At 39.3% G+C, this 27639-nt stretch overlaps 2 long non-coding RNA genes across 4 annotated transcripts in view; one reads left to right on the forward strand and one right to left on the reverse strand.

Moving 5' to 3' along the window:
- Window positions 1–21566, forward strand: part of LOC107517776 — a 36655-nt gene extending 15089 nt beyond the window's left edge. The window contains exons 2-7 of one of the 2 annotated variants that reach the window (XR_001598624.2): window positions 1677–1852; window positions 2231–2339; window positions 2643–2705; window positions 9444–9570; window positions 16488–16626; window positions 17696–21566. This is a non-coding gene — a long non-coding RNA (uncharacterized LOC107517776). Of the gene's footprint in view, window positions 1–1676; window positions 1853–2230; window positions 2340–2642; window positions 2706–9443; window positions 9571–16487 lie in introns of both variants that reach the window. The other variant, XR_001598623.2, reaches the window with a different exon arrangement.
- On the reverse strand, window positions 397–25401 carry LOC107517777. 2 transcript variants are annotated; one of them, XR_004954863.1, is made up of 4 exons: window positions 23571–25401; window positions 7439–7608; window positions 2223–2363; window positions 397–1552 (listed from the first exon to the last, which is right to left on the reverse strand). It is a non-coding gene; the product is annotated as an uncharacterized LOC107517777 (long non-coding RNA). The 2 variants fall into 2 exon arrangements; XR_004954862.1 differs by having other exon boundaries at window positions 397–1717.
- Between the last annotated feature and the right edge of the window lie 2238 nt (window positions 25402–27639).

Genomic DNA, 27639 nt, shown 5'->3' on the forward strand with positions numbered 1-27639 from the left:
ATAGTCCGAGGCTACTGCCAGCACCACTGGGCGTTTCTTTATAGCCTCCCCGCAGGTAGAAGAATCCTCTGGTATCTCGAGAAATTTCGACTTTAAAGAATGTCATATATCATAGGGTCTTCTATCTTAAAGAAACAGCAAAACTGCACCTAATGATGCTGTCTGTTCTATTCTCCTTCCACAAATGACAATATGTTATTTTTGAAGGGACTGGAGCTCATTATTAACTCTCTCCTAAATTATCTACTTATCTTAGTCAAAAATTAATGCAATATAATAAAACAAGCGATTTGTAAAAGTTCGTCACCAAGATTCATATGGGTTTTGCTTTAACTTATAAAATTCTATTTGGCACTGGTACTTTACCAATAGATAGTGCTCTGTATACAACTGGTTGACTTTTTAGTAGCCAAAAAGGCTGTTTAATGAGGAAATTTGATAAACATTTTCTCATAGTAGAAGTTTGTAGTGACTTGTATCAAGAGTTTATTTTTACTGCAGAGACAGTTACAGGTACAATTTTAACTGTGGGTGCTAGCAAGTCACTTTGAGTTGCCTTTATAAAATAGTTTTAGCAGGTTTAGGTAGTTTTCTGACAAAAGAGAAAACATTTAAGAACCTCTGGGGGACATCTTCCTTTGGCCCTGTGAGTTAACATTTTAATTTAAAATCTATTTGATATAATGTCTCTAAAAGAAAACATTGTTTTCCCATATTAAAAAGGAGATTTTCTCAATCTGCATACGGAAAATCTAGTTTAAAATTATAATCATGAGCACAATTTACTATGATGAGTGATACTTGGGCGATTTATTTCCTCTCCAAAGTGTGTACTTATTTTTTATATCTTTCCATGATGCAGTGTGATGGCAAAACAATGTCACTTTATGAGGTCTGTCCACTGGTTTTAGTAAAAATAATTGCTTTAGCAATAAGAAGAATGACAGGAAGTTAAGAAATAAAAGATAGGCTGGTCCAAAAAGAAGAAAATTGGCCTAACGTGAGGATAAAGTTTAATTAGGGAAGCTCTGCGGTGCTCCATCTCATAAAACTCATTTTATTAAATTTATGCCCCATATTTTTGCCACACTATATTGCTTTCTGCACTTAAAATCCAGGCATGAGGATATGAAATTATTTTCCCACTCAGTCATTGGCTTCAGGGGACAGGGTCCTGATTTCACCAGGGTCTTTGGTCCTCTTGCCCTTTTGTGCCTTATTCAAAAGTTTCAGCAAATTTGACCTCGGAGAAGATACAATTTCCTGTTAGCTTTATAGCGTGACTTTTCTGTTTGCATCCTAGGACTCTGCTCAGAAGTAGGCAGTCTAACAGCAGAGCTCAGGAGCCAGAGCCAACATCAAGTAAAAATTTATTGCCAGCATATTTCACAGCAGGGCCACTTTCCTTATTTAGGGCTTAGCATCAAACTTTTTTTTTTTTTTTAGGGTCCATTTTCAGGTGACATTCTTGTACAGTTCTCTTCATGATCCACTCTTGAGTATTATCTGGCTAATCCTACAAAATGTCTTTGTCTCCAACGTCGAATCATGCCTATGAAGAGGGAAAAAACCCATGTGTGTCGGAAGTCCTGGTTATCTGGGGGAAGGGCAGGGGCGGGCTGCCATACACCGATCACATCCAGACAGTACTCAGCTCCCTTCTCCTTCCTTTGTAGTGATTCAGCCTGACCAGAACATTCTTTTGTCAAATTTGGTCCTGTTTGAGAAGAAGCAATATTCACCATTTATACCTGAATTGCTTTTTAAAGGTTCATTCATTAGCTAGCTGCTTTGGAACTCATTTTCCAGTGAAAACAATTTAAAAAACTCAGAGGCTGAAATGCAAACACAGGTATGTCTGCGGTCCAGCAAGTGCTGTTACGAGTGAAGTGGGCGGGGTGGAATTTGCATGATTTTTAAAGATTTCAGTGAAACAGAAATTACTGGACCACGGGAATCCTGACCTTTATTCCAGCCCAGAGTACCCACACTGCAGCTTCCCTGGGCCTGAAGGGGGAACCCCCTGGTGGGAGTGGGTGTGGCCTAGAGGCCTCAGGCTTTGGAGGAATAACGAGGGGATCTGTGACTTGTTTGCCCAAGGGGCGAGGATTCCAAGAGAGGAAGTGAAAAGGTGGGGTCCAGGGTTGGGTTTCGACGCATTTTAATAGTTAATTAGGGAAGAAATGATGGCCCCGTGGGAACATTCAACAGCGCTCTCTTACCCTGTCAGGGGACACTGCCGGGCAAAGCAGCTTCAGGAGGGATGGTCTTGAGTGGAAGAGGACATCCACTTTGCACGCGGAGGCGTTGTCCTTACACAGGAGCAGAGACGACTGAATGTAAGAAATGGGAAGGCACACGGGCTGTAGAGAGAGGAAAGTGCGTGGGAGCATACAGAAGTTCCTTCTAATTGCCTCTATTTTCTGTTAAAACGAAGAGCAAGGTCATTAAAAGTGTGAGAATAAAGGATGAAGTGCTGTAGGTTTGAGGAGGGAGAGGCAAAATAGTTGTCCAGGAGAGTAAGAGGGGAAAGTGACTAGTCAAAGACAATAGAATTCTCTGGCAATGGTAAGAGTCCACTTGAGATTAACAGTCAGAGGTTGAAGTAAAATCTATCAGCCTATGTGTGTGTTTTCTTTCAGCCATCTTCCACAGTTCAGGGACCAGAAGGAGCAGGTGGAAGTTTGGATTGATCTAAGAACAAGGTAATGTGATAGTGGGAGAGAAGAACGAAGGAATTGGGATGTGTGCGTGGTGATGGTCATCATGGCGAACCGTTGAGTCTTAATTGAGGAAAGAGGTAAATTAGGACATGGGGAGGTGAGGGACAGATACTAAGTTTCATAGACGTGTATCCTGGGGCTGAAAATGATGACGTTAAGATGGAGAGAGGGGATGTAGTGGTGGGAGTGTGAGCAGTTACTGGTAGTGATGATGTCTAAGGCGTGACTATGAGAGCAAGTAGCTGGAGTGATGTGGAGGACAAGATCATGGGAGAAGCCAATGTCCAGAGTCCAAGAGGTGGAATTATTGCAAAGATCTTCTCAATGATAATGAAATCACCAAAAATTATGAGAAGAGTTCTATTGGAGAGGGTGACAGAATGAACATGAGAATCTTCAAAGAATGATGAGAGGCAACTACGCAGTCTGTAAAGACTGACACGTGGAGAGGTAGATGACTAATGGCTGAGCTTCACAGGAAGCAAAACTTTTTAGGGAGGAAAGGAGACCGACCATCTGGAATTGGCAGTGAGTACTCACAGCTTCAGGAAGAACAGGCTTCAGCTAGAGTAAAGGGGTGAAGTTAATGTAAAAAAGACTTTGAGGATATAGGAAATTTTGCTGATGGCAATGAGTTCCAGAGGGTGTAGTAGAAGGGTTTTATTTGGGGAAGGATATGGGATTGGGTACTGTACAGGGATGAGCAGAGTTGTATGGGGATGTGATTAAAATGATGAATGGCATTGGGGTTTCTTTTGGTGACTTAGTTAACATGGGCATATGTAATTTGCAAGTGAAGAGAAATTTCCAAACAACTTACTGAGTTCCGAGTCTGGAGAAAATGGGAAAATATGGCTTGTGCATATGCGAAAGCGATTTCATTGTACAGTGTACCGCCATGACCAGTAGGTGGTACTGTTGGCCCAAGATAGTCTGGTTGCTGTTCGGCACAGAGTGAGGAAGGGAGGAAAGGTTATGGGAGACAGGAGGTAGTGTATCCACAGGCAGCTAAAATGTGAAGGATGCTGGTAGATTCAGATCTCTCTTTTTGAGAGTTCCTTATACAAAATCAATGTTTCTTTAGAATGGATAAACAAGTGCTAATTCTTAGAAAGGACAGGACTTTTGAAGAATCTTGAGCAATAAAGACAAGTTTGGAAATACATAAAGTGCAAATGGTGATGCTTTAGCTTTTAATTTTTTTTAATGCAAAAAATTCAAAACAGAGAAATTGATGAAATAGCAAGATCTCACAGAGCACCGAAGACAATTCAGGATGCCACGCCCCTGGGGTTTCTCCCATTTCACCTCTGGGACAACCATGTGCATTAACCCTGGCAGGTAAATGTATGAGAAGTCACTGGTTAAATTCTGATATTTATCTGTAAACACATACTCTGTAAAAAGCAAATTCAGGTTTAGCTATAAAAACAAACAAAAAACTCCCCCAGCCCCCCACTTCACTCTTCTCCTGCTTGCTTTGGGGATTCAGAACACAGAGCTTAGACAGCCAGAGGCACAGACACTTCCTTTCCAAGAGGACAGGCTGAAGGAGGCAGATGCTGATCAGAGTCTATGAGCTTTGCATATTCATATTCCTCAGTTGTTCAGCATTGGAGATTTTCGGTAATGAGCATGTGACAACTCTAGCAGTCTTTGTATAGCTTGGGGGTTTGCAATTCTCATGTTCTCTATGAAGAAATGACTCTTATCAAATCGGGAGGCTTCCCACCCCCCCCCGCCCCAAATTTGAATCAGCACTTGTACACTCAAGTTTTCAACATCACCCACAAGATTTTTAAGGGCTTGTCAAAAGAATCTTCATAGTTTCTAACCATGAATAAAAATCATTTCAGATATCATCGCTATTGCACATTTTATTTCATGGGATTAATTTAATTGGTTGAGCTGAATAGTTGAGGGTTGTTAACTGGTTGCTAGGAGTAAAGATAAACGCTTGAAACTCTTCTTTAATGCTAATACAGTTATACCTTGATTAAGCAATCCTCTAGGGCAAAAAATAAAAAAAAAAAACACCCCCCCATCATTAAACCATCACCCCCACTTCCCCTCCCTTAACCCCTGGCTGCCACACTTCTACTTTCTGTCTTGACGAATTTGCCTGCTCTGGGTACCCCATGTCAGTGGGATCATACAGTATTTGTCCTTTGGCTTCTGGGTTACTTCATCCACGTTGCAGTATGTGTCAGAATTTCTTTCAAGGATGTATAATATCACACACACACACTACATTTTTATCCACTCATCTGTCAGTGGACACTCGGGTTGCAGATCTTTGGCTACTGTGAGTAATGCTGCTATGAACAAGAGTGTATAAATATCTCAGGTGTGTCTGAGATCCTGCTTTTAGTTCTTTTGGGTCTATATCCAAGAGTGGAATTGCTAGGTCATCTGGTACTTCTACTTTAAATTTTTTTTGAGGGGCCATCGAACTGCTGCCCTTAGCTTTTGTAAGCACTCGCTGCAGCTTCCAGAACATGAATGCTTCAATATCATTTGCATGGAATGGGCCAAACCTGCTCAGCGGTCATTTAATTCCGGGCTCACAAACAATGAGGTGAGAAATGAGCAATCTACATCCCACCGCTAGCAATGCTTTTCATAAACTATTAAGTTAATGAAATGTCTCATTTTTAAAAAATCAGTGACTAAAACTGATTTTGTTCTCAGTTTATCGTCTGTTAACGGACAATTTTAAAGGATCACTTTATTTTTAATTATCCCGCGAGTCAAACTTTTCTCCATGCGTGAGCAGAGGCTGCCCATGAATGCTCAGAGAAAAGCCCGTTTATGAATAGGTGGTTTCTGCATGTGGCCCAAACACTATGTTATACACTGAATTTTAGTCAGAGAGGATTCAATTTGCATCCCCTAATGGTTTAGTTATAGTCATGCCTCGAGGCATAGGAATAGACTGGATTTTGTATCACTTTATTTTTCTGACTCATGAGGGAAAAGGTAGATTGAAACGGTTTCTGATTTGGAAAGAAGGAGAAACGTAATACCCATTTTCTCTTACCCTCAAGTGCTTTCTTCCCCCTGCCCCCCTAAATGTCATTCCCTGGAAAAAAGATATTCATGGCCTCACATTCCTCAGTTCCTCACTAATGTTTTCTTTGCGGAAGCGATGGACAGTAAACCACCAGGTGACGTGGTCAGCACCAGCGCCTGTGGGAAGGTCAGCTGGCGACAGAAATAATCTTCCTGGGTGAGGAGATGCCCCTCAAGGCTGGTGCCTAGGATGGGCTCTGTTTGAATAAGTCAACGAATGTTTTCCATCAAAAGTCGTCATCTTGTCAATGAAATTCATGCAAAGCCACCTCACAATTAATTTGTCACCCAAATTCCAAGCCAACAAAACCAGAAATCTTAGGTAATTTTTTTTTTTTTTAATTTAAAGTTCACTTTGATTACCTACTTTGTAGAACACTCATTTCCTTACTAGAGAAATCAATCTGATCCTTCGGTTATTAGAGGGATGTGTATGATCTTGAAAGTGATGTTAAGCATACCAGGGAAAAATACTTGTTGCATTTTCCTTTTAGAAGGAGAATTTTTCCATACTGATGAAAGGCCACCAAGAGTCCCTCTGCCCATTACTAAGTGGGGGGTCATTTAATAAACTGATTATTTCAAAGTCCCTATGGCCCCTGGTGCCACCACATTCGCCACCAGCAGAATGACTCAACCTTGAGCCCACAAAGTTCTGCCTGCTATGGGCAAGAGCCCTGACTTTCTCCTCAATGCACTCACGGCTTCCCTTTGTCTGCCCAAGAATCCAGCAGGAATAATCCCATCATGCTCCCTACCTGGTTGATTCCAGTCTCACCCAGATCATGGCTCTTCACCCCAGCGCTCATGTCCTTAAGGCTCTGCTAATCCCGTAATAATCTGACCCGATTTTCCTTCCCTCTGCAACCACAGCCCCTTCCCTCCCCACCACCACGTACACTGGGCTCTATCCTCCCCGGCCTTGTCATGGTCACCCCAACACCCCAGCCACACTCTTGCCTCAGGGTCTTTGTCCTTGCAGTTTCTTCTGCCTAGAACATTTTCTCCACAAATATTCACTCGGTTCCCTTCCTCACTTCTTTTACGTCTCTAATCAAATGTCACCTCCTCTGAGAGGACGTCCCTGGTCATCAGTCTGAAATAGCACATCCACAGTAGCCAAAGATAGAAGCAACCCGAGTGTGTCCACTGACAGATGAATGGATAAAAATGTAGCGTGTGTGTGTGTATGTGTGATATTATTCATCCTTGAAAGAAATTCTGACACATACTGCAACATGGATGAAGTAACCCAGAAGCCAAAGGACAAATACTGTATGATCCCACTGATATGTGGTACCCAGAGCAGGAAAATTCGTCAAGACAGAAAGTAGAAGTGTGGCAGCCAGGGGTTAAGGGAGGGGAAGTGGGGGTGATGGTTTAATGATCACAGAGTTTCTGTTTCGGCTGATGAACAGGTTCTGGAGATGAATAGTTGTGAAGGTTGAACAAAAGTGTGAATGTACTTAATAACACTGAACTGTACACTTAAAAATGGTTAAGCTGAAACATTTTATGTTATGTGTATTTTACCCCAAATTTTTGAAAAGCTTATGGCTCAATAATAGATTTGCCTATTCTGGGCATTTTATATAAATGGAGTCATATAATATGTGGTCTCATACGTGGCTTCCTTCACTTACCGTGTTTTCAAGGTCGTGTGTCAGTATTCATTCCTTTCATTGATGAATAGTAGTCCATGGTATGAATGTGCCTCGTTTTTCCAGAGGCTGGAGGGAGGAGGTGATCCGGTGACTGCAGTGGGATATGGGGTTCCGTTTTGTTGTGATAGTGGCGCAACTCTGTGAATATACTAAAAATTACAGAATCATATACTTTAAAGGGGTGAATTTCATAATATGTGAATTATATCTCAATAAAGATGCTATAAAAAAAAACTTTTAAAAAACCTAATGGCATCTTAGATGCATTAATGAAAGTACAGAGTCCATAACAAACATGGTGAAAAGGGGAAACATTTAGAGGCAGGGGGCCTGGTTCAAGCTGGTGCAAGGCACTTATTGGTACGATTTTGGTCAAGTATTAACTTCTCTGAACCTCACATTTATGGTCTGTAAAATGGAAATAATAAATTAATACCTACTTTGCAGGGACATAGCTGGGACCAAATAACATGAAAGATATGAAAGTCTTTTTATTCCAGAGTTGATATATTAACATTAATCGGAATGTAGAGTCTATGTGTGGGAGCCAAAGATAACTGTCCTTTGGTCAAAGGGCTATTAGAATAGAAGAGAACTGGATTCATTCTGAATTGTTTTAAAGGGCAGAATTGGAAACACAGATATAATTTATAAGGAAGGTAGATGTTAAATTGGTAACATAAAGATCTTTCTAAGGAAGGTGCTGAGAATGCCTCACTCTGGGTTTAAGCTTCACGCACACTGTTCGTCTAGAAGGTTAAAACACATCTAAGGTCTCCTCTAATTGTGAGACCTTTTTTTTTTCCCCTATACTGTTACCAGGTTTTTATATTTCTTAATTCCAATGGTTTTTTCCAAAAGCATATGTCTTCTACACGGTGATTAAGTCTTTTAGAAATGTAACCCCTATTTCTCCCCTGCACCCATGTTTTTTTTTTTTTTTCAGATGCCACTATTCTTTATATCTTCATTTTCCATCCTTTCTAACTCCCACCAGCAGTGAAGCAAAAAATCCTAGGGTGGATTTAGCCTTCACTGCACAATGTAATCACTTGAGCCTTACGAACCATTAATACCTAGGTCTCACTCTTAGAGTTTTAGAGGTCTAGGGTAGAGGTTGGACGTCAGGATTTTTAAAGCTGCCAGGTGATTCTAAACGTGCAACCCAAGCCGAGAACACCGCTATGGAGAGAACGATCGTGTGACCCCAGCGTTACTTAGCTGAGGAGTGGGGGGCTGGCAGGGGGAGGCTCAGTCCTTCTAGTTCCTTCTCTCACACATCTTGTGTTGTGCCAGGTCACCAGCTGCCTCTAAGTAGGTGAAGCGACAGCTGCAGGTGAGTCTGGAACAGATGTCAAGCTGGAATTTCATTCCCACGATTGCTAGCCACGCTAAGTCTTTTCTTCCTGCTAAAAAGAAGCTCTCCTTTGCATTGATGCAACTGAATCAAGCAGGCCTGAACTGAGCCTCCTCATTCACCCTGCGGACATAGAAGTCCAAGCCAGCACTGGAGGAGACGGGCAGGCTGTCTGTAGAAGGGCGTCTAAGGAAAATGCAACCGTTTTGCATATATTGGCTTTTACAGAAATGTTCTCTCTTTTCTTGCTACAGTCCTCTGTGCTCTCAGATATTTCACTGAAGTGTTCCCTATCAATTCTCCTTGACTTCTGGAGTTTTCGCAGTCTTGTTTCTTATGTCACATCAGGTTTGGAGGAATGGTTGGACTTTCCTTTCCGGTCATCGCTTCCTCATCCTCCTGATCCCTACAGACCCAGGAAGGAGACTTAGTCTTTAAGATACAGTCATTTCCTTTGCCCCACCTTGAAGCTGATCTCCAAGGACAGGGAAAAAGTGCTGCCCAACCGACTCTCCAGTTTCCTAACCAACATTTCTTCACCAGCATTTTATATTCTAGTGTGAGCTGTTACTAGGAAAATGGACCAGTGAAAGAATAAGTGACTTTTTCCCTCTCTGAACTTTTTAGGGACAGTGTTGATGGACTTTGTTTGCCCCACACAAGAGAAAGACACTCAGTGTGTGTGTGTTCAGAAGACAGACCTCTACTATGCATCCTGATTTAAGAGAGAACTGACCAAATAACCAGTCTTGAGGTAAGAGTGAGCTACCCATCCATTCCATAGAGCCAGAGATTCCATAACTAACTAAACCCTAAACTGGAGATGGGAGATATTATTATTCTTATATTTGAAAACACTGACTTGGTAAGAAATTTCGTGGCCCTGGGACAGTAGAAGGGAGGCGGGTAAAAGGATAGGAATGTTCAGTGAGAAGGTTAATCCTTTAAGCTTGAGGGATTTACTGACAGCAAGTAAGAGACACTTTAAGAAGAAAAGCTCAGAAGTTTGGGGTCTTTTAATATTAGAAGCTTCAAGTGTGTTGAATCGCTGACACCCCAGACTTTCTATGGCCGGTTGCTCAAAATATTTCTCATTATAAAAACTACTTAAATATTATTTCAAAAAATTCCTGTCTGTTCAGGTTTATTTACAGAGGTGAATAATATTTCAATATGTTCGTAAAAGCCAAATGCCTGGCCTATGGCCTCGCTGGGTGCGATGTCATTGTGCCCCCCTTCCCCCCACAAAGGAGAATATCTATCTTACTTATAAAGAGAATCTTTCATTTTAGGCTCTCTGCAAAAGTTTAAAATAGAGAAATATTATTTTCCTTAGAAGATCTGATAAATAATTCAGACCAGCTATAAATCTTAATGAAAAAAAATTTTTTTTTCTTTTCCGTAAGTCTCAATCCTCAGTCTGTAATAGAACACAGTTGTTCTTTGGCTGCTCCACCTCTAATCACGATACCTTCTGGAATGGCCTCTAATTTTCTTTCATTTCTCACTCTCAATCTCCGTGATTCTGGTGAAATCCATGTCACCTCTGATGCCTTTCAAAGTCTGGCCAGTCAGACCGGGGACACTGATTTGTTCAGGATGGACACATGATCCCAGTTTGGCCACTTAGAGACAACAAGGTTAATTCAAGGACATTGGTGTCAGATAGTACATTTGCAAACAAGTGATCATTATAGATAACTGGAGCTTAACCTTGCTTTGAAATTCTGGGAACGAATGCAGGATACCTGCCTCAGAATTATCCTACCTTAAGGGCGAAAAAACCTCTGCTATATAGGAACCCCAGTTCCTATCAGTCTTTGGCTGAGAGCTACTGGAGGTGGTGGGAAGTATTCATTGATTCCTTTGCCTCTTGGACTTGGGTGATCAGAGAAGACCCTCAGGCAAAGAAATGCATTTGGAAGTTGGTCCCGTGTGCACCAAAATAGTAAAGGAAAAGGGATTTTGGGTAGGGCACTGACCCATATTCATCTGCTACAATAAATATGATCTTTGTACAATATCTTATTCCATTTTATCATAAACTCTTAGTAAATGCCATTTACTGATAATATTCATTCATTCGATAAGTATCTATTGTATCATGTACTAAGGTACATTCACTGTGCTAAGTGCTGGGAATAAAACACATCAGAACATCCCCTTCCTCAAGGAGCTGACGATCTATAACAGATACAGACAAGGAAGCAAGAAATCACGTACTGATGACAGGGAGGGTATGGGGTGCCGGGAGAGCATGCGAGAGAAGAAACTAACCCAGAAAGTATTTTCTACGCGCCCTCCCCAGTTTCCAGCAGCAGGAATAAAAAAAACTGCAGAGCGAGGAAGATGACAGGGGTGGAAGGGAAGTGGAGATGTTCCGGTAACGAATTTTATACTACGTGCACATATTATAGATTTAAAAACTTAACTTTTAAAAGACTAATCTATTTTAAAAGAGTAAATCAACATAACGAATAAAATTACCAACTGTAATTGTAATCTGAGACTGTGAAGTGTGGATAAGGAGATTTGGGGACACAAGTTCATTTTGGGTAATGAGGATACATGTCACATGAAGACATACCTGGCATGCAATAGCATCTAGCAAGGTTTAACCTCACATATTGTACCCTGGCCGGTCCAAGGGCAGGGGAGTCAGGTGTGTAGCAGCAGGAAGTACAGAGAGCAGAGAAAGATGAAGTGTCTGTCGTTGTGTCTCCAGGGTTGTTCTGGGAAGAGGCTGCACAAACAGGCCATCAGCATCCCTGGGACCCCCTCACAGGAAGTCGGAGGATGCTCAACAGACAGTTACTGCCTTAAGTGAATTCTCTTTGACATGGACAAATTAACCTATCACAACTCAGTAACACTAATCATTAAGAATATCCCTGGCTCCAATTTCACACTCATTAAATAACCCTCTGATTATAATCTGGCCTCCCATGTAGATAATCCTGTGGAAACAGAGTAGGCCCTCTTAGTAAGCTTTGATAATTATACATTTAAGTAAATGTATTGGCTCTTCTCTGCTTGGTTAGTGTGACTCGGGGCCTCTAAACTTATTACCTGAGATAAGCTGACAAAAATCACATTTCTTTACCTACAGAGCCAAGCACAGGACTTGAGTGAAGTACACTGGCCCCACAAAGATAAGTGCTCTGTGCGGCCTACAGTCACATTTCTATTTCGTTTCATTCTAACTACAAGTACACGCCCAGAATTTTGAAGGTATGTGTTGCTGTGATGAAGTTCATTCAAGTCAGGGCCACCCCATTGCTCAAATCAGAGGCCACTGTTCGCTTGGGCAGAATCCGCGTTCCCACCTCAGGATTTAGTCAGTGTTCACAGAGGACATTAACAGCAGGATTAAAGTCATGGAAGAGAGTTGACAGGTTGGGGCAGATAGCACAATGAGAAAGAAGACAAAAAACTTAAGCGATCAGACCTTGGTGAGCCAAGTGGGCCTTGGTTAGCAATCTGGACTTTATTCCTAGGTGATGGCAACCCATGTTTCAGCAGAAAGGTAGTAAAGTTATTAATACTTTAAAAAAGTGGTTGGAAACATTTTGTTTAAAGTGAAAATCCAGAAGATACAGCCTTGCTAATGCACAACAATGCTGTCTACCTTTGTATTCCTGCCTTCTTCAAACATTTTCAATCCTGTCTATTAGGAGAATGTATTGCTGATTTTATCATGTTGATTTTATCAAGACATTAATTCAATTCCCTTCATCATCTGCTTACTGAACACCTATTATGTCTAGGTCATTATAGAGAGTACAAAAATCAATTAGATATGATCTCTTTCTATATAATCTAGGGCCACAAGAGTAGCACAAACAAGAATTTATTAAGACATGGGTCAGGAAGACCTAGTTTTAAATAATTTTGCCAAATTAATTTACTTTTTATTTTGCTGAAATACATTTATTTCCCAGTAGGAGATCTTGGGAGGGAGAAGGAAAGATTCCCACACCTAAAAACTGTAATCCAAACTGTACTATTTATAGGTTGCATAACTTCCAGCAAGTTACTTAGTCTCTTTCAGCTTTAGTTTCTGCATCTGTAAAATAGGATTAATTTACATACTTCACAGTATTTTCTGGGAGATTAACAAATCATTTTTGTAAAGCACTTTATAAATGCTGACTTTAATTATTGTAAATGAGATTTTAAACCAATTTTGGGGACACTGATTATTTATAAATTGAGACTACCTATAATCAATAAGTCGCTAAAATTTTATCACTTTTAAACAATACTTATTGATTAAAAAACTGTTTACTGTGAGATGAACAGCCTTTTAAATCTTTTTAATACAACAGATATAAACTTAATTAAAAAATACAACAGATAGCTTTCAATAACTGTTAACTTAGAGGTAATCATAAAATGCAAAATAAATACTAGAGAGATAGATAGATACATAGATAGGTAGATAGATGGAAGTAGATAATATATTCAACGATGGAGTATATTCATAGAGAAACTGAATGTTTATTCTCTACCCTTATACAGCAAAAATGAAAAAAAGAAGCCTATTTTCACAATTACTCTAGTTCTATAACATACTTTGTAGTGTCAAGAATGGAAGCTATAGATATTTAATCTTACTTGAAATCTAACACTAACAGGCCCACAAGAGCATGTGCTTTTAGATTGCAGGTTCTCAAGGGAATGCTCTTCTTCCTGTGCCAAATCATGGCCCTTCGGTTCAGTTGCCTACGTTGTGGCCTGGCTTACTTTCCTCTCATGTGAGGGTAGCTGAACACCGAGTCAACAACCTTGGGTCTCTCTCTGGGTGAAGAAACAAATCTTACAGGATTTTTGTGAGGATCAAAGGGGAAATCCATTTTAGGTGCTACCACGGTGCCCTGACACATGGAGACCCTCAATTAACATTAGCTGTCATTCATTGTAACTCGCACTGAAACCAGCTGCTTTGTACGAGACAGTACTACGATTCCATCCTACACTGGGAAGCAACGGCACCTACTAGTCTTACTGCATCCAATCCATCGACCTAAGCCACCATCATTGCTTGCCTGGACCAGGGCCAATGCCTCCTCATTGGTTTCCTCATATCTACTTTTGCCCTTCCTATCCTCCATTCTCACACAGAAGCCAAATTGATCATGTTAAAACAAATCAAGATAATTTGGGGATGTGGGCGAGTGGAATAAATCTGTTTTAACGTGCTTCTGTTTGTTGAAAGAGGGGTTAATATATTGATTAACTTTAAATGTTTTCAAGTTGTTGAGTAACCATGGTAAAATTTCAAGGTTTACTACTAACAGCATAGAAACAGAGTAAATAATGATGAAACGAGAAAACAAAGAAACAGAAAATAATAAAGTCAATTTTTAAAAAGTAAAAATGTAACAAGCTGGCATCTCTATATTGCTATCACACAAAATAGAATATATCTTAAAAATCATTTTTAAGGATAAGAGATATGATAAAATATTTCAGAATAGTGATATAGCAATTCTTAAGTAATATGCCTCTATTAATAAATTTACCTCAAAATATATAAAATAAAATGTATGAAACTATAGGAGAAACTGATAAATGCACAGTTATTTTGGGAGATTTTAACAACTCTCTCCTAATGACTGACAGGTAAGATGATGAAAAATCAGCGAACAAATAAGACCTGAAGAACACAATTAACATGCTTTATTTAATAAACACATAAGTCTGAACCCCAAAATTAGTCTAAACTCCTCTCATGCAAAACTTATTCATCATTGGCTGCTCGTGCTTAAAAATTACCAAAAAAGAAAAAGGAAAAAAAGACAGCTGTCATGCCAGTATCAGATGGGTGCAGAGCAGGTAACACTTAGAGACTGGAGAGAGGCTGTTCTGATCTGCAATCAGTTCGCCAAGATGAGCAAGAAGCGCCAGAGACCTTTTCTATCCTAGTCATCAGAATTATCTTAGGTGATTTGTTGGCTTTCTCAATACTTTTTGAAGGTACTTCTGGCATTGTGTGTGATGCAGTACCTATTGATTGATAGGTTTCCTCTTTTATTTTCCAGGCACTGCCAGAAATGGTGATAGATAGTCCTTAAAAACAATTTTTGTATAGCCTACTCTTTTTACTATTCTGTTGACATGTTTCATGAAACTTTAGGTTGAAAAGACAGATTTTAAGATAATTCTGGTGTGCATAGTTGAATGACTGGCATGAAGAATATGTAACATTTTAAACTTCCATTTTTTTCTTGCTTCCAGTGGGGGCCACACTGAGAATGTTTTAAGTACTTAAATATGTTCTCAGTACCTCAAACACATTTATACTTCAAAAAAACCCCTGTATATCATACAACTAAAGTTGAACTTCTTAAAGATACATTCTACTTCTGAAATACAAGATTCTTCTTCTTTTTTTTTTTTGTTTATATGAAAGACATGGATAGTGTTACTAATAATCATTTCTATACATATACCCACCAAATTCTCCCCATTGTGGAAAATGCTTTCTCATCAGCAGGAACCTTTAATGCCAACATGAAGAAACTAAAATTGTGAATAATGGGAAAAGTCTTCCACACAGTTCTAGGTTTAAAGATTTCTTTCTCTTCCTACTTGTATCCATGGAAGACCATAAAACCCCTAAGTTTCAGGAAGCATACTAGAAGGGGAAATGGTCATGGAGAAAGAGTGAGCAACAGAAATCAGGGTCTGGATTAGAAACAGAGAAGGCAAAAATCAACGAACTCTGCCGAGAAACAGAAAGCCTACCACCTAAGGAAAGAACTTAGAACTAGTACAATCAAAGTGACTCTAGCTCTCTAAAATCAGCAAATAAATAGTAGTATTCGAAAGTGGCCAGACAATTGTGGGTCAAGTAAATTGAGGAATAAATGGTGACTCAAGAGACACAGAGCTAGGACAACGAGCCATGAAGGAGATCCCGACTGCAGTTGTTCCCAAATGACCGCACCCGTAAGATGGGGCTTGGAGATAAACTATAATCAGCACTGGATATCAGTGTTGATTTTGCTGAAAATAAACTGCTAATCCATAAGAGTGTAGTCATTTTACCCATTCGTTGCCTCAGGAGAGGACTCAGCAGACACCATTCCTTTCGATGTTAAGGAGGTGATCTGGGAGGTCTGGTCTGCTATTGGAATCCTCAGACACAGAAAGAAAGCCATGGTCTATGTGAAGTGGCTCTCTAGCCCTCGATGTCTGGATAGGTGATTCATCTCATCAATTGACACACACAGTAAATTGTGCACCTGAGGTATTTTGACTCTCTCGGGAAACAGATTGAGAGGACATGTTGAAGTTTTCTGAAATTTCCCACATTATGTTGTGTATCTATACATTTAGGCAGAGTTTCTTTAAATGTTAGTACATAATACATTTCTGAAATACAAAAAGTCACTCCATCAAATGTCCGTGTTTCGGTTCTCAGAAAAACGTTTAACCAACATACACTCTATCTTTCTTTCACTAAGAAGCTGAGATAGTAGTACTGCTTTATATCACTGGAAATGAATAAGAATTACTTGATTAAAATTAATTCCATAAATAAAAAGTCTACGGGAAAAAAAAAGCTGCATGATCTCAATGGTAATTTTGTCATGAAAGCAAGATTACCGAAAATTGAAAATGTCCATATTGAATTTTTGAATTTACAATTCGTTGTCATTTTAGAAAGAAGGAACCAGAAACAAGCTGTCTTAGGATCTTCGGAATGTTCCTGTATGCTGACTGCGGCTGATGCTTTTTCTTACCCTCTGACAACAGGAATCTGCATTGAAGCAAGGCATTCAGAATTCTGTGTTAACAAGACGTAAGTGAGGACCAGGGACCCCTTGCTAGCTCGCCCTCTTCCCCATAGTTAAATTTTATAAAATACCCTGCAGATGTAGAGCGTGCAAAAGGAAAAAAAGGAGAGGCGCCATGTGGTATAAGCTAATAATTATTTATATTCCTAATCAAAGGCTCGCATTTCACATGCAAGGTTTACTACTGTGGCCCACCCAGGCCCTGAAGCTATTTTTCTTTTTTCAAATTAGGAATTTGCTGATCAAATCAAATGCTGATTCTGTATCTAAAATGATATGTTTTCTCTTTGTGCAAGTGATTAGATCCCCCTAAGAAACTAATCGCTGCCATTTTAAATTGCACAAGTAGCAAAAGCAGTTTCCTTACGAAAGAATTACGGTTATATCCCTCACATTTTTTCACCATTTTAAAGCCATGTTTTCCTTTAGCTCTGTTCGATCCATAAAAACGGCAAAGAGTAATTGAATGAATAAGGCCAACATGGGTAAAATTTAAATATGTTTCCTTTTGCAAGTGTGTTATATCTCATCGATCTTATATGCATGTTAGATACATACATGTGTGTTGAATTATTGAAGACAGTGCTTCAGTATTGTCTCCGTCTTTACATATTGCCTGTGTACAAGTTTAAATTTGATTGGCAATAGGTCAACTCTCTGCTGTTTTACCAAGAGACCTAAGGAGTTTACCCTCTTTTTTGTCCTGTCCTCCCTAAAAAGGAGGTAGAATAAACAGCAATTGCATTACATGGCCACCTCTCCATTGCCTCCTTTGAGATGTTGGACTCTACAACTAGAGATCCACTTTAAGAGACTCTATCAAAATGCAAATTTGTGCAGAAAAGGTGTCTCTTGATACCTGCCTGATACAGTAGTAAGTCGATTACACCTTAATGTGAATGGATGTGTCCGACTCTTTCTTGAGAGCTGGGTGTGAGGAGGGTTCAGTGGAACAGGACGGCCCTGGGAGAGGGATTGGGGCGATCAGGAGAAAGAATGAGAAAAGGCAGAAGATGCTGACAGTTCTTTTAAAGAGGCGTGCAGGCCCTTTTCCCACGGAAAATGCCTTTATAGGGAAATCTTCAGTGAGCGAAATGTGCTGCCCTGGAACCGCTTTGTTAGTGGGGAATAACGAAAAGCTGCCAACTGCTGCAACCCCACATGTTTGGTCTCAGAAAGAACATCTCCTGTGAGTTCCACTCCCTTTTTGTGTTGCCAGAAAAGAACTGGGCCAAATGGTGAGGACAGTTATTTGGCAAGAGACTGAAGTTGCCAGAGGAATGAAGAATGAAAACAAGCAAAATTAAAATGAATTTACCACCTGGGGTTTTCTAACATCCTATCTGTAAGGGGAAGGAAATTTTAAACTTGCACTTAAAGAACTAGTGCCAACTGGAATCACATTCTTGTGTGTGTGTGTGTGTGTGTGTGTGTGTGTGTGTGTGTTCACTGTGATGAAGCTTCCTTCACTTAATAGTTTCACAATACCTACATGATCTATTTTTGGCTTTTACTCTTGCACAAAATGAACTGAAATTTAAGGGAAAATTTATTTCTTTATATTACTATTCTGATGCTATAGTACTTCCCTTCCAAATTACTTATGCTCAAAATAATATTCTTAAATACAGCACTAGTGCCTGTCGAAGAGTCAAAAATAACTTTCAGGGAGAAGTAAATAAGAACATAAAGATATTGCTGAACATATTTAAATTTATTGGTAAAACTGGCCCTGGACATAGTCTCTATCCTAGGCTTTAACTAGAATACATGTTTAATGCCTAAATTCTAAATGTCAGACAATATATTTGTGTCCAAGTGGCGGTACATAAAACACTAATCCCACATTGGAATCTCCAATAAAAATTCACTGCATATGCTATCACTATTGATTAATTTAAAATTTTTGTTTCATCTGCTATTTTCTGAAAAAATTAAAAAGTAAAGCAACTACCCACACCTATAAATATTTGGTGTGAATCTCTCTCAATTATATCCAATTCTATAAAATCATTGAGAAGTACAAAACATTAAACACTTTTGAAAATGATCATTCATATATTGGTCTTTGATAAACATCTAAATACCACACACTAGCTAATAATTATCCCTATAATCTGAACAAGAAGCAATTTAATTATATAATTATTTTCTTGAAACAGAAACACTCAAAATGTTACTAGTAGAAATGGCAACTGCATCTTTACAAACTTTCCAACTATTTTCAGGTTCATCTAGGCCAGTCGCTGCCAGAAATTTATAGATTTCACATGCTATACTTGATCCATGTTTATCTGTAAGGTTGTGGAGATGGTATGGACAGTTGACTGGATTGTCTTAAAAGCTAACTCAGAGAGACAGCAGATTTCTTAGAAATGGTCTTATGTGAAAACTAAAAAAAACTGAAATTCGATAAAGGAAAATGGATTCTGAGCTACAGCTAGATATGGTATAAGTCGACAGCCTTGACTAATGCAATATGGGTGAATAGCCAGTGACTCTTGCTAGAAGCTGGACCGGGCTCAGGGTATTTTAAGTCCTCATGGTTCTGATCTTGGGCCTTCTGAGCATATGCTAGGATTTTCCTGTGGACTGCACATCAGCCAGAGATGTTACGAACCACCTCAATGAAAAGGTTAGTTCCGTAGCTAGACCGCCTGGCTTTGCTATTTACTCACTGTAGGTCTTTGAGCAAATTAGTTAACATCTCTGTGTCTCAGTTCATCTTCAGCAAAACAAAGGTTAGAACAGTTCACCCAGGAAAGGCACCTTTTTATCTAGAATTTCAGTTCTTCCAAAGTTCATTGCTTCCAACGTTCTCCAATATTTTCAAAATTTTAATTTTTGTAATTATCTTTTTAATTTAAGTTGTTGCAATGGGAGCAAAGGACTGCTCCACGGGGTATTTTATAGAATCATCCAATGTTAGATTCAGAAAAACCAACAACATTTTTACATGAGCTAATCCTGGTAGGCTTCTCCAGCAAGCATCCCACCTTCTGAAATCACTAGATAAGAAGCAATCATGGGTCTTTATGTTTAAGTATCCCAACCACCTTAAGAAAGCTTTTCTCAAAATTCTCTCACCATCCCTTTCAATTGGGGCCTGAAAATTCTGAAGCTTAACCTGTGGACTCCCTAAATAGCCACAAGTGATTCTCACCCCAGATATAGCAGGCTTTCTTCAGCGTTGAGTCACAAACTGTTCTCTCTCAAACTAGCCTTCATGGCAGCTAGTACAGGGTCAGCACTCAATAAACACTCACTTATTTAATAAACAATAGAGATGAATAAAGAAACTCACCTACATGCCAATTGCACAATAATGAAATTAAATTTTTAACTGTGACTGAATTTAATTTTAGATTTTATCTGAACTTAGCATACTTGGTTTCACATTAAATATATGTGTTTCTAGTATCAATATAAAAATGACTGTTTTTTCTATATGGGAAAACCATGTAGAACAAATGAAATTAATAATTCAAGAAAATCATTTACATTAATTTAGCGAATTAATTTACAGATTAATAATTATTGGAAAGGGTGAAAATTAGGAGTCTGAAAATATATGCCTTCTTGTTTTATCTCTCAGCTACTCAGGGAGCATCTTGGTTCAGCTCTAGGCAAAGAGAGGCAATCTGGATTGTAGTTGAAATGGTTTAGGCCATATTTAGAGGATCATTCTGTGGGATTCCCAGCCAAGTATGTGAGTCAAGACTGACTCTTCCGTATCAGCCCATGAGCTTTTTCCCATTTCAGAGACATATTATAAAATTTAGAAGGCAAAATATATCCTCCTCAACTTAATTAAGTAGCATTTTCAATTTATAAATATTCACTGTGGCTAGTGATAGTGAATGAATTTAGCTGATCGTTTAGCTGATGGATCACTTATTTACAAGCATTTTAAATAAGAGATGCAGTGATTCTTATATGAAAAATATATGCAACCTGGGAAAGTTATATCCGTTTTTAAATCTGTACACACATATAATTCTGGTAATAAGAGGAAAAAATGCTCATCAAAGACAATTTGGAAAATTAAAATATTTTACAATGCAACAATTAAAACTAAATACTTATTTTTTACTATTTTCTGTGCATCTATATACTTTTGAACCAAAAAATATTGTTATATATTGTTTGCTTTTTCTTAAATAGCATATTTTCCCATGCCATTAATATTCTCTGAAACGTGATTATAGTGGCTGAATACTGTGTAATAATATGGTTGTACTACAGTCTATTAAACTATTTCTGTTATTTGGACATGTAGATGTCTGTAGTTTTCACTCTCGTAAATCACACTGCCTTTTATCTTTGTGTGCATTTTTAAAATTGTTTTCTTAAGACAGATTCCTAGAAGTAAGATTCATAGTAGGAAATGAACTCTTTTAAGGCCCTTGATATATCTCAATACGTTAATTTCCCAGTTACATTTTCACCAGCCAATTGTACTTACTCTAATGAGATGACTATGTCCTTGGACATATTTATCTCCTTGAAAAATACACAGCTATTTTTGTGTGTGTTTATGTATGTAGATGGCATTATATTTCAGACTTTGCTCAGCTTTTAATCAACTTTTTAAGGTCTCTCTATATTGTCGTAAGAGTCCACTTTTCTAATAGGTTTCATTTCATGTTAGTTTGCTGGGGAGCCATGTATAACCTAGTTTTTCCTTTGTAATTTTTAGCCAATGCAAATGTTTTCTCTCAGTCTGTTGTCTACCTGTTAACTTTAGGTCAGCTACTAAAAAGATTCAGAAGAGAACAAGCATTAGTAAGATGTTAATGCAAACATGCACATCATTTGCTATCATAATCCTTTCAGTTGGTCCATAAATATATATCAAGCACCTACTTCATATGTGATGCAATGAGAAGCATTCAACAGGAGAAATTAAACATAGACTCTCCCTTCAAGGATCTCACAGTCTCACCTAAGAGATCAGACAAGAAAAAATATATCTACACAAATGGAAAGAAATTTCATAAGTGAAATATTAATAAAGTGATATGGGTCTGTAGAGGTTAGGTTTGAAGGTGGAGCAGTTATCCAGGTGGAGAACTCGAATAAATTATTGGAATCTGAAACTGACTTTCAGAAGAGGTCAGAGTCCTATAGTTTGGGGAGGCATTTGGATGAGAATTAGAAGCTATGAAATTGATGAAATTTGCAAGGAAGAAGCAAAAATAGAGAGTTGGTAGATCCTTAGGTAATCACTACTTAAACAAACAAACAACAACAACAACAACAACAACAACAAAAAACAGGGAGAGTAGCAGAGGAAAAGAAAAAATACCAGTGTTTCAAAATGTAGATGTTCAGAATACTCTTGACTTGAGGAAAGGAACCATATTGAATATGCTTAGGTGTAGATACTGAGTACGTTTTTCTTTCAGAATATATCCATTTTAAGGAATCAAGGTAAAAGTGATGTGAAACTGGTAGGGGAAGCCTGGTTGCAAAAATCTGGGTCTCCTTGAGCAAGGTAAAGCATTTATCCAATAATAACTAATTCTCTGCTTCTTTGAATGTATCTTTGAGTTAATAGATAAATGATATATAAGCCCATATTTTTGATATAGCAGCCTTGGGGAGATGGGCCTTTGGGGATCTGGCCTTGTCTGATGGACAGGAGAGAGTAGGAAAATAATATCAAGAAAGGACTCAGCCTGGCTTAAAGGATGATTGTGCTGAGGCTGACATTCCTGCCCTTACATAACACATGCTAAGAACCAAGCCAATCCATTTTAAGAATGGGAGAATTGCCAGCCATCACATTCTGCAATGATGATTATTAATGTTGTATTATTAGCCAATATTTATTAAGTGTTTGTTACACACAAGGAGATATGCTAAGCTTTTTACATATAATATGCCATTTCATCCACTCAATTATCTGGGAGAAGAATATGCTGTTATTATCCACATTTTTCAGAGGGGCAAAATGAGAACTGGAGTCAGTAACTGGTAGAACCAGCGCACAAATCTAAGTTTGAAGCCCACACTTTTGGAAAAAGTGCCACAAAATGTGTGAACTAAAAGGCCATTGGTATCCTAAGAGGAACATCATCAGTGGAGAGTTAAGGATAGAATAGTCTGTCCAGAAATTAAGAAGCGATTGGGTGGTGGGAAGATAGAATCCGTAAATGCAACTACCGTTCCCAAAAGTTCATGGCCAAAGGAAGGGAGCTATTGGAGGTAGGAAATTTAAAGAAAGGTCTTGTTTTATTTAAATGTTATGGCCAAAGCATCTCAAATATATTTGTAAGGTAAGAAGAGAGAGACTGGAGAGGAAAAATTGAAGATGCAAGAAAAAGAGTAAATCGATAGACCGAGGTTCTGAAGGAGGTGAGAGGGTAAGAAATCATGAGCACATTAAAGGGTTCACTTGAGGGAGGAGGTTAACCTTTATGGGAGAATCAAAGGAGAAGGTGTTGGATGAAAACACAGACCAAAAAAATATGGCTAGATGGCAGTAGAAAAGTCAAGGGAATGTGTGATAGTAAATTATTTTCTTAGTAAACTCTGAGGTTTATATGCTCAGCGGTTTATATGGGTGAGGTTATGTGCTCAAAGTCATGATGGCAGAAGTGGAAAATGTTTGCAATAGACTCCGTAGGGAATGAGACGGAGAGTGAATGAAAGATGAATAAAATGGATACTGAGCAGTAGAGATAACAGTACTAAGGCTGGAGTATCAGTCAGGGCTTAGCTGCAGGTAACAGAAACTATATTCCCTATCTGGGGCAGAAGCAGACTGAATACAGGTGGATGCTTACAAATCTCTGGGAAGGCTAAAGCAGTGGACTTCCCAAAATGACTCCCAGAACCACAGTGCAGAACTAGCTGGCTACGAAAGCTGTGAGCGCCACCAAAATAGGAAAAAGGGGGAAGGAGGAAGACACTGGTGAAACTACAGACATCGGGAATATCCCACCCTAGCGGCACGCAACTGTTGGCTCTCGGAAGTACCACTCCTCTTGGACTGACACCAACAGAGAACGTATGCTTGCTCTGGAAGAAACGTCGGCTGAACCAAACCGTAGCGATGTTGCTGGTTTTCAGTCTATTCCAGGTTCTTTACTCTTCAAGGGTCACTAGAAGTTCAGGGACCACACTGTGAATAACACTGCCATAGACCGTGAGTTCCTTGATGGCAAAGGACCTGCTATTAGTCATTTCTGTGTAACTGGGTCCCCCAGGTATATGGACACACTAATGTTTATTAAACAGGAAAGGGCTGGAAGTGATAAGCCTCAAAAGACAGGAATGGTGTTAAGAAAAACTCCTTTCTCAGTTTTTCTAAATTTTTACTTAAAGGACTTTAAATCTACAAAAAAGGCAAAGGAATACCCTCGCACCTTACCAATTATTATCCTTCTGTCGCATTGCTGTATATCTTTATAGACACAAACACTCATACACACTTTCACATAACGTCAAAGTCAGAAATTAATTTAATAAATGAAATTTATATAACATAAAATTAACAATTTTAGTGTCCAACCCAGTGGCATTTAGCACATTCACAATGATGTGCAATTGTCACCTCCATCTAGTTCCAAAATGTTATTACCCCGAAGAAGACTCCATACTCACTAGGCATTCCAGTATCTTCTCCTAGCCTCTGGCAACCACCAGCCTACTGTCTGTCTCCACAATAGAATCATACAACATGCAACCTTTTTCGTCTGAATTCTGTCACTTAGCATATGTTTTAGAGGTTCGTCCAAACTGTAGCATTTTTATCGGCTGAATTACATCGCCTCAAAATGCATAGGTTGAAATCCTAAACTCCAGTTCCTCAGAACACGACTGTATCTAGAGATAGGAGAGAGGTAAATTCAATTAAAATGAGGTCATTAGCATGGGATCCAACCAATATGACTTGTGTCCTTACATGGGAAGGATATTAGGGGTAATACCAGCAAGGGGGGAGAATAGAAAGTCCCAGACTTCCTTCCCCACATGGACACACAAATTCAACAACAATAGAAGAATCGATTCCCTTTGGAAAATATTCAGAAGCCAGTTGAGAGGCTCCTGCACCCCAATCGAGCATGAGACCAGTTGCATCAAAGCCAGTAGAAAAGTGCATGGTACCATATCATAATAATCTGTCCCCTGCGATAGCCCCACACAATCAGGAGGAATCCCCCAGCTCCTGCCTTCTCCCCGAGGAAGGAAGGAGAAGACTGGTCCGTGTAGCCAACGTCCTAACATTTCAAGGGGCTGCCTGAGGGATGGGTTCTGTCTTTCCTGAGTCTTAGCACTGATGGGAAAATGCGCCAGGTGAGCAGCCCCTGAGAACAAAGGTGATGGCTTGGACTAGCAATGCACTCACTGGCCATACACCTTTTCACAAGTCAGCACAGAGCAAGTGAGGAAAAGACCCAAATTCTGGCTTCTCCCTGAGGAGGGAAAGAATTGGAGCATCTGTCCAACATTCCAGCCTTTTTGGTGTTTGGCTTCCGTGTGAAAGATTCCTCTCTGGGAATCAACCAGGTTAGAAAAACAACAACAAAACCACCACAAGTTCGATCCACAAGGAAACAGCCCAGCCAGGTCACCCTAAATAGAAAACCGAAGTACTAAAGGCAAATTCAGGGGCATGGGATTTCCAATCAACTTTTTACCCAGGTAACCAGAGAGTATCTTATGCAAGGGATAGAGAAAAGGAAGCAGTGAAAATAAAAGTACTTTGGAGGAAACAGACTCTGAGGGACGAAGAAATTGGAAAGAAACTGTTAGTAATATTAGAGATATCAATGAATTGAACTGCGAGACATAACTAAAAAGATGGTATTCATAAAAAAAAGAAAAATAACTTTTCTTTAAAGGTCAAAAAATCTGTTAGAATTGGTTTTAATGATAGGAGAAATGAAAAACTAGAAGGATTGAAAAATAAGATTTAGGAAAACATCACAAAACAACCAAAAGATAAAGAAAAATAAAGAAATAATAAATCAGATCATCAATCCAGATGGCCCAACATTAAAGCAATAGGCATTTCATAAGTCAGAGAAAGACAAATACCATAACATTTCACTTATACATGGAATTTAAAAAACAAAGTAAATGAACACCAAAACAGAAACAAACTCATAGGTACAGAGAACATTTTGATGGCGTTCAGATGGGAGGGGGTTTGGGAAAATGAGGGAAGGGAGAAGAGATTAAGAAGTACAAATAGGTAATTACAAAATGGTCATAAGGATGTAAAGTAAAGCATAGGGAATATAGTCACTAATATTGTAATAACTAGGTATAGTGTCAGATGAGTACTAGATTTATCGGAGTGATCACTTTGTAAGTCAGATAAATGGTCTAATTACTATGTTGCACACCTGAAACTAATTAATATTGTATGTCAACTTTAATTGAAAAAAAAATCTAAAAAGCAATAGACATTTCAGAAGTATGGAAATAGGGGAGGAAGAAAACCCATAAAACTTCAAAGAAATAATGCAAGAACATTTCCTCAAATAAAAGTTGTAAATTCCCAGAATTAAAAATGCTCAGCAAAATGAAAAGAATATACTACCCTATAAGCTTCTCAAGATTAAACAAAGAAACAAACAAACAGGTTTCCTGCAAAAATGAAGATGAGAATGGCTTTTGACTTTTCAAAAGGAACACCAAATACTAGAAGGCAATGGAGAAATTTCTTCAGAGTGCGCAGAAAATGATTCCAACCTGGAAATCTGTAGCTGGTCAAATAACCATTTAAGTACATGAATAGCATAGAGACATTTTTAGGCCCAGTAGTTTTCAAAAAATCTCTCATTGCACTCTTTCTCAGGGAGCACCGTGCCATCTAAATGGGGTGTCAACCTGAAGAGAAGATGAAGATCCTGGGAAACAGAGGGTTTAACCCAAAAAGGAATCCTTAGGATGGTGGCGAAGGGGGATCCTAGGATGGTAGCCGTCAGCTGGTTCAGCCCGAAGTGGGTAAGACATTCCAACAGAAGTTTTGTCAAGAAAATTAAACTCATAGAACACTGTGTATTTGAAAGTTTTGAGAGGAGATTTGTGTAAATGGGTGAGTCTGGATTTCAAAAAAAGGAAGAAAAAGACTCAGTCTCTCACCAACTCGCCTGCCCAAAACTCACCTGCTAATATGAGCAACACCTGCATACCCACACATCGTGGGACTGGTACCGTCATACCTGGAGAGCTCACCTCACTAAAAATTACACACTGCTGTGGACTTCAAGGAGAAAGATGATGTAAAACATCCAGATGTTTGGTCTGCAGGCTGAGAAAACAGGCCCAAGCATTCTAAAGTGCACAAGACAAAGGCAAAAGCGTCTCCTGCAGGTTCTTTCCCTACCTGGCTCTGAAGTCTGCGGAGCCGAGGAGGTGAACAGACCCAGTGAGAAATGCCCAACAGCTCCCCCGTCTCATAGTGACTCCTGGTATCACCTCCTGGGAATGGGTCGCTCCCTGCTTAGCTCGCCAACACCTTCTTCACCCAAGAAGCGATGACCTCATAGTCAAGGCATGGAGGTTCTGGGGGAAGGCGTTACATCAGACACCTCTTCCGGCTTCCCTTTCCACAGCAGAGATTTACTACACTGGGAGTCAGGTGCTCTCCATCTAAAATTCGCCCCAAGCGGAGCATGAGCAGACCATTATAATTAGTTCTTAATTAACCACAGGAGTGGAGGAGGAAGCGTGGGCGTGGATGACTGAAAAATGCAGGACAATCCAAGCCCCACTGAGAGTCCCAAGTGAGAAGAATGAGTGAAAGAGTGTGTTTTAAAATAGGAGTTTTTTAGTATTCAGGTATGACAGGACCAACGGGTCAGGACACAGTTGCCATTGAAAAGATAACTTGTTTCCCCATTTCCAAAAGGAGGGGCATACTTTGCCATGAGGGCCACGTGACAAAGCACCAGGGTCAGTCAGGAGACAGAGAGAGTGAGGGGGAATGTAGACAAGAGCCTTCCTTTTTATGGATTCCATAGAAAAAAACGGGTGGGGCAGGTACGAAGGCTCAGGAT

The sequence above is a fragment of the Rousettus aegyptiacus genome, unplaced genomic scaffold (assembly GCF_014176215.1).
Source record: "Rousettus aegyptiacus isolate mRouAeg1 unplaced genomic scaffold, mRouAeg1.p scaffold_m13_p_16, whole genome shotgun sequence".
Classification (NCBI taxonomy): Eukaryota; Metazoa; Chordata; class Mammalia; order Chiroptera; family Pteropodidae; genus Rousettus; species Rousettus aegyptiacus.